Source organism: Cavia porcellus, unplaced genomic scaffold, assembly GCF_034190915.1.
Source record: "Cavia porcellus strain 051 isolate PalLab524CR breed Dunkin Hartley unplaced genomic scaffold, mCavPor4.1 scaffold_45, whole genome shotgun sequence".
NCBI classification, from domain to species: Eukaryota; Metazoa; Chordata; class Mammalia; order Rodentia; family Caviidae; genus Cavia; species Cavia porcellus.
The window spans coordinates 58,254-71,543 of NW_026947528.1; the positions used below are offsets into that span (position 1 = coordinate 58,254).

Genomic DNA, 13,290 nt, shown 5'->3' on the forward strand with positions numbered 1-13,290 from the left:
GCCTGGCTGGCATATGGAAAATAGTGAGTTCACACCCTGGTGCCAGATAAATGAATAAATAAATGTATGTCACAGAGGCCATTCCTGGAGTCCGGGCTAACTGGGACCCACTGAACTCTGTGCTGAGGTAACCTCCTCTGTCAGGGACCAGCTTTTGTTTTCACCGTCAGCCCTTACACAGGCAGTGTGGGCTACACTCTTAACGCCAAGAACACTCCGGACTGTTTCGTGTGAATGCAACGTCTCTCCAAACCAGTTCTGAAACCTGACCTCAAAGAGCATGTTCTATTTTCTTCTAATTTCTTAGTGGTGCCTGAGTCTGAGCTGGAGATACCCACAGCAGATTCTAAGCAAAGACATTCAAATTTGAATCTTAAATATCTCCAGTGCCTATGTCTTCTTTTCACCATAAAGTTGGCTACTCTAATGTTCATTAAAAGGAAAGCAAAATTTCTTAATTTTGGATTAATTGTTAAAAGCTAAAAAAGAGAGAAAGTCTCAATATTGTGAACTACTTGATGACAGAAGTTATTCTACTGTGTGTCTGTAGTTAGACAGGAATTTAAAAACCAATCTTGCTATTCCCCATGGCATTCAGTACTGATTATATCCAATGCTTCGTCCTTGGTCTTAACAGATGAAGAATAAGATACACGTCCTGCCTTCTACCAGAATGCTTTACATTTCTGCCATTTTCTTCTGCATCCTGACATTCCAATTCCAGTTTGCTCTTATCTTTTTCTAGAAGCACCAGTTGCTGTTTGAGGTTGTGCATCTCCGTGCAGTCTTTTATTTTCTAGTTGCTCCTCCATCTCTTTGACCTTTGGAAGGTGTGAAATCTCTTTTCAAATTGCTGGATGAATTCTGCATTTTCAGCTAAAGCTTTCAAAGCTGCTGGTCAGGGACTGTGTCCTGTAGCAGAAGATGGCTTTGACACTGTAGTCCATTTTATTCTGGGAACATCTCTTATGCAGATGACGCTGCTGCCTTTGGAAGGTCCTCTCCTGCTCCAGGCTCCCTTGCATCTGCTATTCTTCTACTGCCAACACGGACACTTGACTGAATTGTTCTAAGACTTTTCTCTGTTCAGGACCTTCTGCATGTAAAACAGCCTTTTCTCATTTGACGTTACTAACTTTTTCAGTTACTTCCACAAGTTTGCTCTTGCGCTTTTGCAGCTCAGTGGCAAATACCTCCTTTTTCTCCTGGGCAGACATGATTTGAACTCGAAGTTCTTTGGTCCGCTTCTGCCACCAGTGAAACACGGGTCTCTGCAGTTCTGGCTGTGTCTGTGGTGGCATCTTCATTGTTATTGCTTCTCTCCCCCATTGTCACCTCTTTGTTTTTTGGTCTTTTTTTCATTTTTATCGGTACCAGGGATCGAACTCACAACTGCCTGCTTGAAAGGCAGGCACTTATGCCGCTGAGCTAAATCCCCAGTGGCCCCCCCACCTTTGTCACCTCTTTCCTCCACTTGGCCAGGTGTAACATGCTGATTCTCATCAGCGTTTGATTTTCTTCAGTTAGCTTTGTTGCCTAAGCTTCGCACTTTCTTGACAAGTCTTCTGTATTCCAAGATGGATTTGCATGAGGTTAACCTCCTCCATGACCACGGGAGAAATTCTCTGAAACAGCTTCATCTCGGGCTTGCCTGGTTTTGTCACACTTCTCCTTTGTTTTCTGGTTCTCTGCTCTGAGAGCTTACATCCACCTAGAGCTGACTCCTTCAGGCCATTGTGAGCTGCAGCTGCTTCGTCCTGTCTGCAAGGTTCGCTTTGGTGGTGCAGCTGCGACTAAAAGGAGCAGCAGGAGCGGCAAGGGGGCCATGGGCAGCGGGGAGCGCAGGTCCTCAGCCACGGCCTCGGGGCCCAGAGTGGGGTTTGCTTCACTCTGCCTCCTCCTGGTGCCCAGCACGGGCCAGATCATCCTTGTGGTGGGTAGAACAATGTAATTTTAAAATACAAATCAAAACTGGATAAAAAGATGTTGTATTTTTATACAATGGAATATTTCTCAGCTATGAAAAAGGATAATCTTGAGGCTATTGTAGGTAAATGGAGGCAGCTTGAGACCACACTCATGAGTGAAATAAATGAAACTCACATTTGTGTATGTATTGTCTCCCTAGTGTAAAAAATAATAAAAAATAAAATCTGAGAGAGTAATAAGATCCTAAATATACAGTAGATATTGCATAATGAAAGGGAAGAAAAGTGCTCCAAAGGACAGAACAACTAGGATAGGAGAAAGGAAAAAGGAAGAAAGGAAAAGATCATATGTACATTGGTAAGCACATATAAATGTGTGTGCGCACACGTGTGCTAGGCAGGTAACTACACTGCTTATCTCTGTTAGTTCACCAAAAGGAGCAGGCTGTGCTGTCACTGCTTGACTGATCACCTTTGTGCCTAGGTTTTGTGACCCGAAGTACAACTTCTAAGACAACAATACTTAATATATCAACTAGTTGTAAATCCCTGCTTTATTTGTATCACTTCCATTTTTCTATTTTACTTTTTCAAAACAATTAAGAAACAGTTCAGATGAGCCAAAAAATATCAGTCCAGATTCATAAGTGGAACAATTCAGCAAAGACAATAATCTTTTTATATATGATATATATATCTTCATTACAATGGCTCCATAAAGCAGATGCTGCTCAACATAAAGGGACAAACAGATATGCATATAAATATAGTGGGGGAATTAAATACCCTACTCTCTAAATAGAAGATTAGACCACAAAGTCAAGGAATGTCAGCCTCAAAATCCACCGCAGGATGAATAGATTTAAGAGACATCTGCTTGCCCCACGGCAGCAGGATATAGATTTTTTTCCGCAGGTAATGGAACTATAACAGTAGATCCTGTTTTCACTCCAAAAACAACTCTCACCTTACACCAAAAAATGGATTTTGCTGGATTGCAATGGAAAGAAACTAGGAATCAACAGAGAAAGAAACTACATTACCAGGTGAGTATTCAACAGTCCATGGCGCTCAGAAGGAATCAGGATACAAAATCCTTTGAAATATCAGATCATAGTGGAAAAATATTCAGACTCTGTGGGAAAAAGTAGAAGTCATTCTAAGAGAAATTGCACAGCTATGAGTACCTCTGTCAGAAAAATGTATCAGTCCCAAGTAAATAATCTAGTCACGCATGTCAAGGTCCTACATGAATCAGAACACTGCAAACCCAAGACTGGCAGATAAAAAGCAACAGGAAAAAAGTTTCTGACTAGAATCCCAATAACACAGGAGATAAAAGTGGCTTATATCACATAAAAAATGCCCTGTAGAACAAAGGAAATAACAAACAGGTAAAAAAAAACCATATGAAATGATATAAAAGTTTCCTAGTTATACTCTGATGGAGGACAAATACTTAGAATCTATAAAAGCTCAAAAAATTATCCTCCAATATGGCCGAATCAAAACTCCATGAATGAACGGAATAATCACTTCTCAAAAGGAGGACAAACCACCAATAGTTCCATCAGAAATGTAAAGATGAAAAAAAAAAAAAAAAGAAATGTAAAGATGGGGCCTGGGCATTTGGCTCAGCAACACAAGTGCCTGTGTAGCAAGAACTAGGTCATGAATTCGATCCCTGGTAGCAAAACAAACACACCAAACTAATGTATAAAAATATAAATACATTTAGGCTTTTTAGCTGTTAAGAACATGTGATTCAAAATGAATTTGAGATTGCAGTTTACACCAGTTTAAATGGCAATCATCAACAGCACAAACACACACGAAAGAAATGAAGCCTGGCAGGGTGCAGATGGATGTGTGTGATTGAACACACACAATGCAGTGCTGCATTGTCGGTGGTGATTTAAACTATGAGAAGCATTGGAGGCATTCAGTAGAAACTCAATAAAAATTTCAGTTGGCCCAGCCATCTCTCTCCCAAGTGCATTCTCAAAAGAGATAAAGACATCATCGTAGAATGATACATGCATAGCCTTGTGGTTTACAGCATCCTAATTCAAAACAGGAAAGGTCTGGTAACAGCCTGGATATATGGACAGATGAGCAGATGAGGAAAATGTGGCATTTGTACACAAAAGAATTTTAGCCATAAAGAGTGAAATTGTTTTATTTCCAGGGAAATGGATTGTTAGAAGTTCAGACCCTCATGCTAAGGAAAATGAACCTATGATTTTTCTATATTTAGAGGAGGGGACCTGGGGAGCTGACAGCTAGTGGATAGAGTGTTTTGTCTTGAGATAACAAAAATTATCTACATTTCATTGTTGTCAGGGTTGTACAACTCTGTCCATAAGCTAAAATACAATAAGTCCTACATTTTTAGCTTTTAAATTGTGTACTATGCAAATTTTAATAAAATGAAGTCATTATCAAAAAAAGTAAATAAGACAGACACATAAAATTGTCACACACTTGCTTTAATGAGGAATCTGAAACATTCATAAATAAATGAATAAAATAAAGGAAAAATAAGATGAAGCTTAAAGGGTGACACTTGGAAATAATGAAGGGGTTCAAATGACGGGAAGTAAGAAGAGAGAAAGAAGGTAAAAAAAGAAAAAAAAAAGAAGGTGAAATATTTCAAGTGAGCAATGGACCAACATCCTGAAACAAGCATTACTTTGTGAAATACAATCATACAGTTAAAAATAGGATAAAAATGTAACTGGAGCAAAACTACCTGTTGGCCAATTTAGTTACAGTCTGTTCAGACTGGAATGTTTGCATTTTCTCTGCCATTTATAAAAGTTACTTTAGGTTTTCTTATTAAATTTCAGGCACTTTATCGAATTTTAAAAATTATTCTTTCATAAGTATTTTCCCTCAAATCATCTCTTTAGGGGCTGGGGATTTAGCTCAGCAGCATAAGCACCTGCCTTGCAAGCAGGCGGTCATGAATTCAATCCCCGGTACCGATAAAAATGAAAAAGACAAAAAAAAAAAATCACCTCTTTAGTTCTGCTTTTCTTCCCCTCAGTGTCTTGGGTTACATCGTGCTCCTTTCTGACTGCCTGATCTTGTGTTTCTTCTTTAAAAAGCTTCCTTAATCACAATCACAAAAATGTTTTAAAAATAAGTGCTAACCCACTACATTTTCTAATGTTGCAGTTAATGTATTTTTAGAGATTTAACTCAGTTTTATTTTATTTGTGATGCTAGACCGGGCCTAACTTCCCTTAGGAGATGAATATAGTTTACTGTTTCCTTTTCCTGCTGAAATGTTGCTTCAGTTCTACATTAAATGACCATGTTCATAAGTGGCTGCTTTGACCCCTATTAGCAGAATTTGCAATACAGGTTTAAAAACCTATTACCTTATCAACCTGCAACACTGCTATTTTTTTCTAAATGGATTTCTGGAAATAGTTATTGAGTTGAAGTCACTTTCCTGAATTGTAATAGTGATCCATTATATTTATATATTTTAAAATGAGAAATCATGAATTTCCAAGATTAGGTCTTCCATAGAAGAATATTACCAAGCCTTCTTATGTACCTTTCACTGAAATTGAAAATATTCTTTGCACATACTGTCATAAGTTTGTGGATTAGTTAATACCTTCTGTTACAAGTGTGAAAGGCACTATTCTTACTAGATATTTTCAGTGGTCACTGCGAATTGAAAGAAAGACACTGATCTGGCACAGGAAGCAGAAGTAGCCCCAGGCCACACCAGACCCCGTGCTTCTGCCCTGCAGGGTCCCTGGAAGGGAGAGCAGACCCTACAGGAGCTGAAATGGGAAAGGCCTGAAGGAGGCACTGAAGATGGAGAGGATGGTCACAAGAATAGAAGAAGTCAGAGAAAAGAAGCTTCCATCAGAGAATACACCAGGGCCTTCCAGGCAGTGGGGGAGATACGGTGAGTACCCTGCAGCTAGTTCAGAGTCTGAAGCCCAGACATGATGGTGTGGAGCCCCAGAGATCGCCACCCAGAATATGGGAGAACGAGGTTACATGGCTTTGCAGGGACGCAGCGTAGGAGCTATGACTCAACTCTGGACAAAGAGAGGCCGAGAGAGCTCACAATTAGGATTTTTTTTTCTCACAATTAGGATTCTTCAGATCCTAATTGTGAAAAATCTGGCTACCCATGGCTGTGCAGAATTTTCTGGTGTGGAAATGGTTGTGCTGATTTCCATGAGGAAGAAAGAGAAGGCCTTGCCCAGACCTGTGGGCTGCCCATTCATTCTCCATATGAAGGCTTTGAGTAAATGGATTCAACGTGTAATATAACAAAAAGCCTGGTACAGATCTCAGTGCTGCTGGGAGACCTGGCCTGGACCAGTTCCTTTTCACTCAGCCTTGTACTCAGCACCTTGGTACTCAGCTTTGTGCTCAGTGTTCAGCTCAGTTTGCCCTTTCTGCACTTGAGTCATGTACCCTGAGGCAGGGGGTTTGGGCTCCAGCATCAGATGGATGTTGCCTTCCTCGGGAAACTGAGTAAACATGGCACAGAATGAGGGAGGCTGCCCTTGCTGCTTATTGCAGATGCTGTGCAGAGCTGCAGCAGTCAGGCACACACAAGGCTAGAGTCTGAAAGCATGAATGGGGGTTGTGGATCTGGTGTTATTGGCCCTCGCTGAGGTCTCCTCATCAGTACCAGCTGCAACTAAATTTGACAGTGTGTCCTTGAGTCCTGGCCCATGGCTGGTTATGTCCACTGTTCCTGCGGTGACATTGGACAAATGTGATGATCCTGCCTTCACATGAGTTGCTGTTCTTACATCAAGAAAGTCAGCAGACAAACTCCGTGCCCTCCTCTGTGGTTGTCTCTACAATACTTGGCACTGCATGGCATCCTGGAGAGGATAAAGCATGCCTGTCAACTTGGTCAGTGTTTGCAAGATAGTTTAAGAAACTAAACCAAAATTTTGGTGGAGGGTGAGTTCAGTTCTCCAGAATTTCAGTTCTCAGATTTTGCTAGGAGTTACCAAGATCATTTAGTGTGGAAACGTGTCTTGGTGCCAGCCTGGTGCTCCCCAGAGTGCTCTGGGAGACACTTTCCTGGGAAGCTCTGAATTCCTGGCTGGGAGAGCAGTTGAAGCAGCTGGTGCCTGTGAGCAGCCTCATCATGGTGGACCTGCAAGTCGAGGGCAGGTGTGTGCAGTTCAGCCCTTGGATGAAGGCAGCAGAGCTAGAAACATGAGGAGCGGATGTGGATCAGTTTAGAGCCTGCATCCAAGCAAACTGTCTGTCCTGACCTGAACCCTGCAGCTTCGAAGAGAATCCAAGAGGGAAGCAGTAGGTACTACATGTTTGCAACTGGTCTGGAATAGACGTGGTCAGGCTGTCAGGCAACTGCTGATAACAGCAGTCTGAAATCAGATCCAGAGGAAGAAAGAATCCATGCTGAATTCCTAGAAAAATGAAACAAGCCGGAATCTGACCTCATAGTTAAAATGGGTGCTGAGACAGGAGTATGAAGAGCTGTGTTTCTGTTCCTCAGGAAACTGAAGAAAACTCAAGGCTCCTGGAAGACATGACAGAGCCATCTGCAAAGGAACTCAGGAAGCTCAGGGTGGGCTGCAGAAGGCAAATAAGGGGTGACTTCTGGATGAGGGGATATTGTGCAGATCCCTGTGGTAGGACCGTACTGAGGTGGTTTTCTCCAGTATAAGCTTCTCAATAGGTAGGAAAATTTCACTTAATAGCAGCCTCTCTAGAGCCCATGGAGCACACCTATGTGTACAAAGTGTACAAAGTACAAGGTACAGGGATGACACTGCCTCCAATGCCCCCAGGCACTTGCACCAAACAGAGGTGTCCAGGTTAGAAGTCTTTAAAGTGGTTCTTAAGGGATCAGATGCTGGGAATGAGAGCAGTTCAGTCAGTCACGTAGAAGACTTAGAAAAGGCCAAGGACACATCTGGTGTGCCAGAGCAAAGCACCCTAGAGGCCCACAGCGGCACCTCCAGGGGCTCCTGCTCTCAGGCCAGCTGCCTGAGTCCTCAAAACAGCACCCAAGGATGACAGCCCCAGGTAGAACAGCCAGAGGGCCCAAGATGGAATCAGTGCTGGGTTTGAGCCCATACTGACTGTTTCTCCAGGGAAGAAGTTATACTGAAAGTGTGCAGCATGTCACATGTCCCTCTGATAGATATGACATCTGAGCTGGCATTTTTGCACAACTCTATGCCTGAAAGCCAGAGTTCCCAGGAGGACAATCAGTTATTTTATATGTTTGCAGATCAACAAACTATTGTTCCTGGCTAACTCAAGTGCAGTAAAACCAATTCCCCCTAAGTTACAGTTGACACATTTATTCCTAAAGAACACTTATAGGTTCAGATGTTTGCCATCAGAAACACTTGCTCTCATCTTTCTAAACATAAGCGCAGGTGATTAGATTGCGCATAGTGACTTTTTAACAGGCCTTTCTGGGTGCTGTACAGAGCTTTCACACAGCCAAGACAGCAGTGGCCTTTGTCTGTTACAATGGGTCTGGGTGGTGGCGTTGCCATGGACACCTGGACAGGCTGGCTTCAAGGAATGGGTTTCACTGAACCCAAAGAGCATCCAGAGCCCTCTCCTGCCAACCAGCAGCTGCTGCTTTTCCTGGAAACTAAGAAAGCACTGTGTCCACTTGAGATCGGCAGGGCTTGTGTCTGGGCTTGTCCTTTGCTGCAAAACTTTTTTCTTTCTATGCTGTTTGTAAATATATTTGAAGACTTGTCAAATTAAGAATAACTGGAGTCTCTTCCTGCCTCACTGAGTATGTTGGTTTTTAAATGCTGGTAAAGCTGTTAACTTAGGAGGGAGGCACGGGTTTTGCTTTCTTCTGTCTGGAAGCCTGGGACTCACTTGCTGTGCAGCCTGGCCTGGGTTGGAATGGTGAAGTTTGCTTTTGTCTCACTCCAGAGGTCCCTAGCTTCTCATCGCTCATGGCTCACCCTGTGTCCTACTCAGAAATGGCACCTGAAAAGCCACCCCTCCCTCCCTGAAATGACAGAAAGTAAGTTCCAGATTCCTGCTGATTCTATTTCCCCGCAGAAGTGCATTGTTTCTTTTGTCCTCAGGTTGGGCCCCTGTGCCTTTTCAGTCTGCAAAGTCAATCACTGGGGGAGCTTAAGATGGTGGTGAATTCACAATGGGTTTGTGAGTTACTGTGGAAGCCTTAGTTATGCCACATTAAGCCCATCACATGGATGACCTTTTTGACATTTGGCACTTGAGAAAATGTAATTTTCCTGATGCAGATTAAACAGTCTTCTCTGTGTATTTGGCACAATAAAGTAAAGCAGATAACATGGGACAGAGGTAAATTATCATCTTTAACAATATTAATTTTAAAGTAAAGAACAGCAACATGCAGACTATAGGTCCACACTGTTCAGTGGGCATCTGAACTCTGATGAAGCTGCCATGGGGTTGATTCATTTTTTTCCTCCTTAGAAGGTGAGAATACTCACCAGAACATGCTTGGTCACATCCTTTCTGCAAAATTAAACTCTGTCACAATGCCAAAACTTTATGTTTTAATGAGAAAGCCTGCGGAACTCTATCATGTCTGACTTCAATATGCACTAAAATGTGCAGAATCTTTATAAAAATTTGTGTTATGTTACAATAACATATTATAATACTGAACTATTTATCCTTAAAGTAAATTAGGCATATTGCTTAATCCACTCATGATTTTGGTTTTTCATTCTGTATTTTGCCTTTCAATTTTTTTCTTTGTTTTTTTTTTAATGGTACCGGGGATTGAACTCACGATCGCCTGCTTGCAAGGCAGGTGCTTATGCTGCTGAGCTAAATCCCCAGCCTCCTTGCCTTTCAATTTTAAGAGCAAAGTTTTCTTTTGGTGTTTGTTTGTTTTTTGTGCAAACACTTCTGTGCTTGGAATCAGGTCATGCTGGTTCATATAATTAATTTGGAATATTTTCATTTACATTATGCTTCAAAATAGTTTGTACAACTTTGGAGTGAACCCTTATCTCAAAGTTTAGTGGAATTTGCCCTTGAGCTCCTCAGGTCCATGACCTTCACTCCTGGCCCTCTGTGAGACTAACTTTATTATCTGATCTTCCTCTGGTTTGCTCTAAATTTCAGGGAAGCATTTATTCAGGGCAGCATGCCTTCTGACTTTCAGTGACATGGCCAATGGGAAGCACTGGTTAAAAATGGAAGAAGGGAAGAGGGAGGAGAAAGGGGACATCTCTCCTTCTTGCTACTTCTTGGGGCAGCCTCTCAAACAGTTTCTGAATGCCCTTTACAAATCCCAGCACTATTTTATCTTCCCCCTCATTGAGCCGGATGCTGATGGGAAGCTCCTGCTACTGGTGCCTTCCCCTTGGTCCCACCAGCTGCTGACTGCTGCTTAGTGATCCCGCTATTTCTCTAGGCTCTGTGTCACTTGTGTACCCAGTGCCCTTATTATGACAGCTTAGTCTGAGATGCCTACATTTGTACGATCCCACTGGTACTTGATTTATAAAAACCATAACCTGATATCTCTTTATTCAGTTTTGATTATTTTATGCATTTATGAAAATTACATATTGTTAAATTTTAATTTTATTTTCATTTTAATTGAGTATTGATTAATTTTAATTTTAATTTTCTCTAATATCCATATTGAAATGTCATTTCCTTTTTCCCTAAGAAGTAATGTATTTTATACCTCTGTTTAATTAGTTAGGGAAATTTGTTTATTCTATGGTTATATGATTTTAAAATCCAGTTTACTTCTGATTTACTTCTGTGGTCACAGCCCTGTTGTTGTTCATTAAGTAGCATTTTTTTTTTTTGAATACTGGGGATTGAACTCAAAACCTTATGCTTGCCAAGCAGGCACTTGTGCCACTGATCTAAATCTCCAGCCCTAAAATTGCTTATTTGTATGTGTTTTTAATGATCAAAGTTGAGAGACGTACATCTTCTTTATTATGCTTTGGAGGATACTTAATGTAAATTCTCATTTAATCCTTGAATCAGTTTCACAAAGAGGTTTATATTTTCTGAAAACAAAAACAAAGAAAATCATTGCTTTTCATACCCAAGACAGCAGCTCTGTGGGGTTGCTGAACTGGGACTCAGGTCTCCTGGGCTGAAAGCCAGTTTTCCTCACTTCCCCAGACAGCAGAATCCTCTGAGCAGGGGGAAGGACAACCATCTACAAATGATACTTCTTTCTTTCTTTCTTTTCTATTTTTATTTTTTGGTACTGGAGATCAACTCACGACCTAGCACTTGCAGGCAGGTACTTATGCCACTGAGCTGAATCCCAGGCCCAGACAATATTTCTTAAAAGGACCTCATTTTGCTTCACACTGAAAGAGTTTTGCCCTAGAATAAACTACAGGACATTAAGGCAGTCGAAGGCCAAATCCGGCACGTGTACGCTGAGGTCACTTTCTCCTTCCCCATCACAACTACCTTTTGCCTTTCTCAGTGCTTGTGAAGAAAATTACCATCAGCTCCTCCTGTGTTGTCAGTCCCCGTCCTAAGCATCACCCCTGGTCAAAGGTTAATGTGTCCCCTACCCCATATCCTCCTTGAAGGAGACAGCCCAGCCACCATGGGTTATGTGCTCCTTTCCACATCTTCACCTCAATAAACTTGTTTGTTTTGTATTTTTACTTTTCTATTGCACCCGAATAATCCAACACACTCTGTAAGAAATTGTCATAAATGAATAATTAAAATAACAATTGTTCTGAAGGAAAGGAAATGTTATCACCCAGCTCTTAGTTTGGAGTTAGGAGGCAGCCAGCTTTATCCTGCTTTACTCTGGCTCAATAGTTGGTTTTTGAAATGTGAACTCTTTCTCTCCACTAGGTTTTTATTTTTTGATGTTGAAGTTGCCCAAAGCGATTCAAATCATGATACATGCCCCAGGAGCCTTCTCCAGCCACTATGGAATGACATGGCCCTTTTGCCCTAACCCCTGCAGCTCAGTTAATAAAAAGACCCTTTCTTCTTCCTCCCAAGGGGCTTCCCAGAATGGCCGGGGCATTGGGATTCCTCTTGGGCACCAGGTCAACCCTCACCAGCTGAGCACAGGGCCCAAGCTTCTTGGCTGGGGCAGCTGGGGAGGGATCACTTGGTGTTTCTATGTTGTAGGTCTCTGTCAGTGAGGGGCAGGGCTGAGCCCAGGGAATCTTCTGAATGCTGGGTATGCAAATACGGGGCTGGGTCTCTCTCTTTCTGGTCTTTGCCAAGCCATGGTGTCCCCTCCTTTACTCAGAAACAGGAGCCTCTGCAGTGACTGGAGGGAAGGCAGGGCCTGTGCTTACTGCCTGGGCTCCTGTGGGAACGGAGAGTGGCAGCTGCACAGCCAGCGAAGACCCCACCAGCCTAGCAGGAGGACACTGAGTCAGACTGTCCCAGTCCTTTTAGGGACGGGGGCAGAGAGCAGCTGGCTGAGCTGCACAGACAGCTTCAGCCAACATGGGGAAAGTGAGGGGCAGGTGATTCCTTTCCCTTGGACTCTGAGTGGACACAGGGGTGAGGAAGGAAGGAAAGGAAAGCAAGCCCCTGCTGTGCTGGGCACAGCCTGCTCCCAGGGTGCACCATCCAGGTGTTTGTGGAGAGGTCTCCTGAGGTTGGGAAATGCAGATGCTTTGCAATGGGGATTTCACTGAGTCTCACAGCAACCCTGGGTGTCAGATATCAGTGTTCCTGCGTCACAGGTGAGAACCAGGAGCCATAGAGTTTATGAGCTGGGGTTTGACTCTAGTCCCAGGAGTAACTGAGCAGTTGTGTTGGGAGCAAGGACTCTGGGGGTAGAGTCAGAGCACAAGGGACATTCAGGCATCTGACTGGGAGAGAGGGGCTGCATTCACACGTGGTGTCCTGAGCAAGCACCAAGAGTCATGTTTAAGAACAGGCATGGGATCAGCAGTGCCGTTCCTGACCGGTTCCTGGCAGAGTGCTCAGCCCTCAGAGGCTAGAGGTAACTTCCCCAATCAGTGGCCTGCTTTCTTCTGATTCCTCACCCTTCAGCGCACCAAAGCCTCTGCAAACTGTCTCATGCTGTGAAAAATCTGTACTTCAAGGCTAACACCATATGTGGAATACCTAGATTTAATCTAAAATTTGCATCTGCTAAGAATCACTTTTCCACACAGAGTGCATTGTCTCTTGAGCAGAAGGTAAAGCAGCACCTTAGGAGGCTGGAGCCACACCTGATGCTCTGGAAGCTTTGGGGCAGAGATCTGTCACTACTTCTTGCATTTCTTTATGCAACAGCCCTGAAAGCTTGGGTTGCATCCTTAGCGTTTGTAAACCACAGACCCAGGGCCTGGATACAAAGGATTGAAATGTGTGGGTCCCTCTTAAACCAAGC

The 13,290-nt window shown here is 42.9% G+C and overlaps 2 pseudogenes; one reads left to right on the forward strand and one right to left on the reverse strand.

Annotated features, from left to right (window-relative positions):
* Window positions 1–604: 604 nt before the first annotated feature.
* Window positions 605–1,926, reverse strand: LOC134474937 (shootin-1-like; annotated as a pseudogene).
* A 2,591-nt stretch (window positions 1,927–4,517) lies between these two features.
* LOC100713495 (pyridoxal-dependent decarboxylase domain-containing protein 1-like) lies at window positions 4,518–7,018 on the forward strand (annotated as a pseudogene).
* Window positions 7,019–13,290: the final 6,272 nt, after the last annotated feature.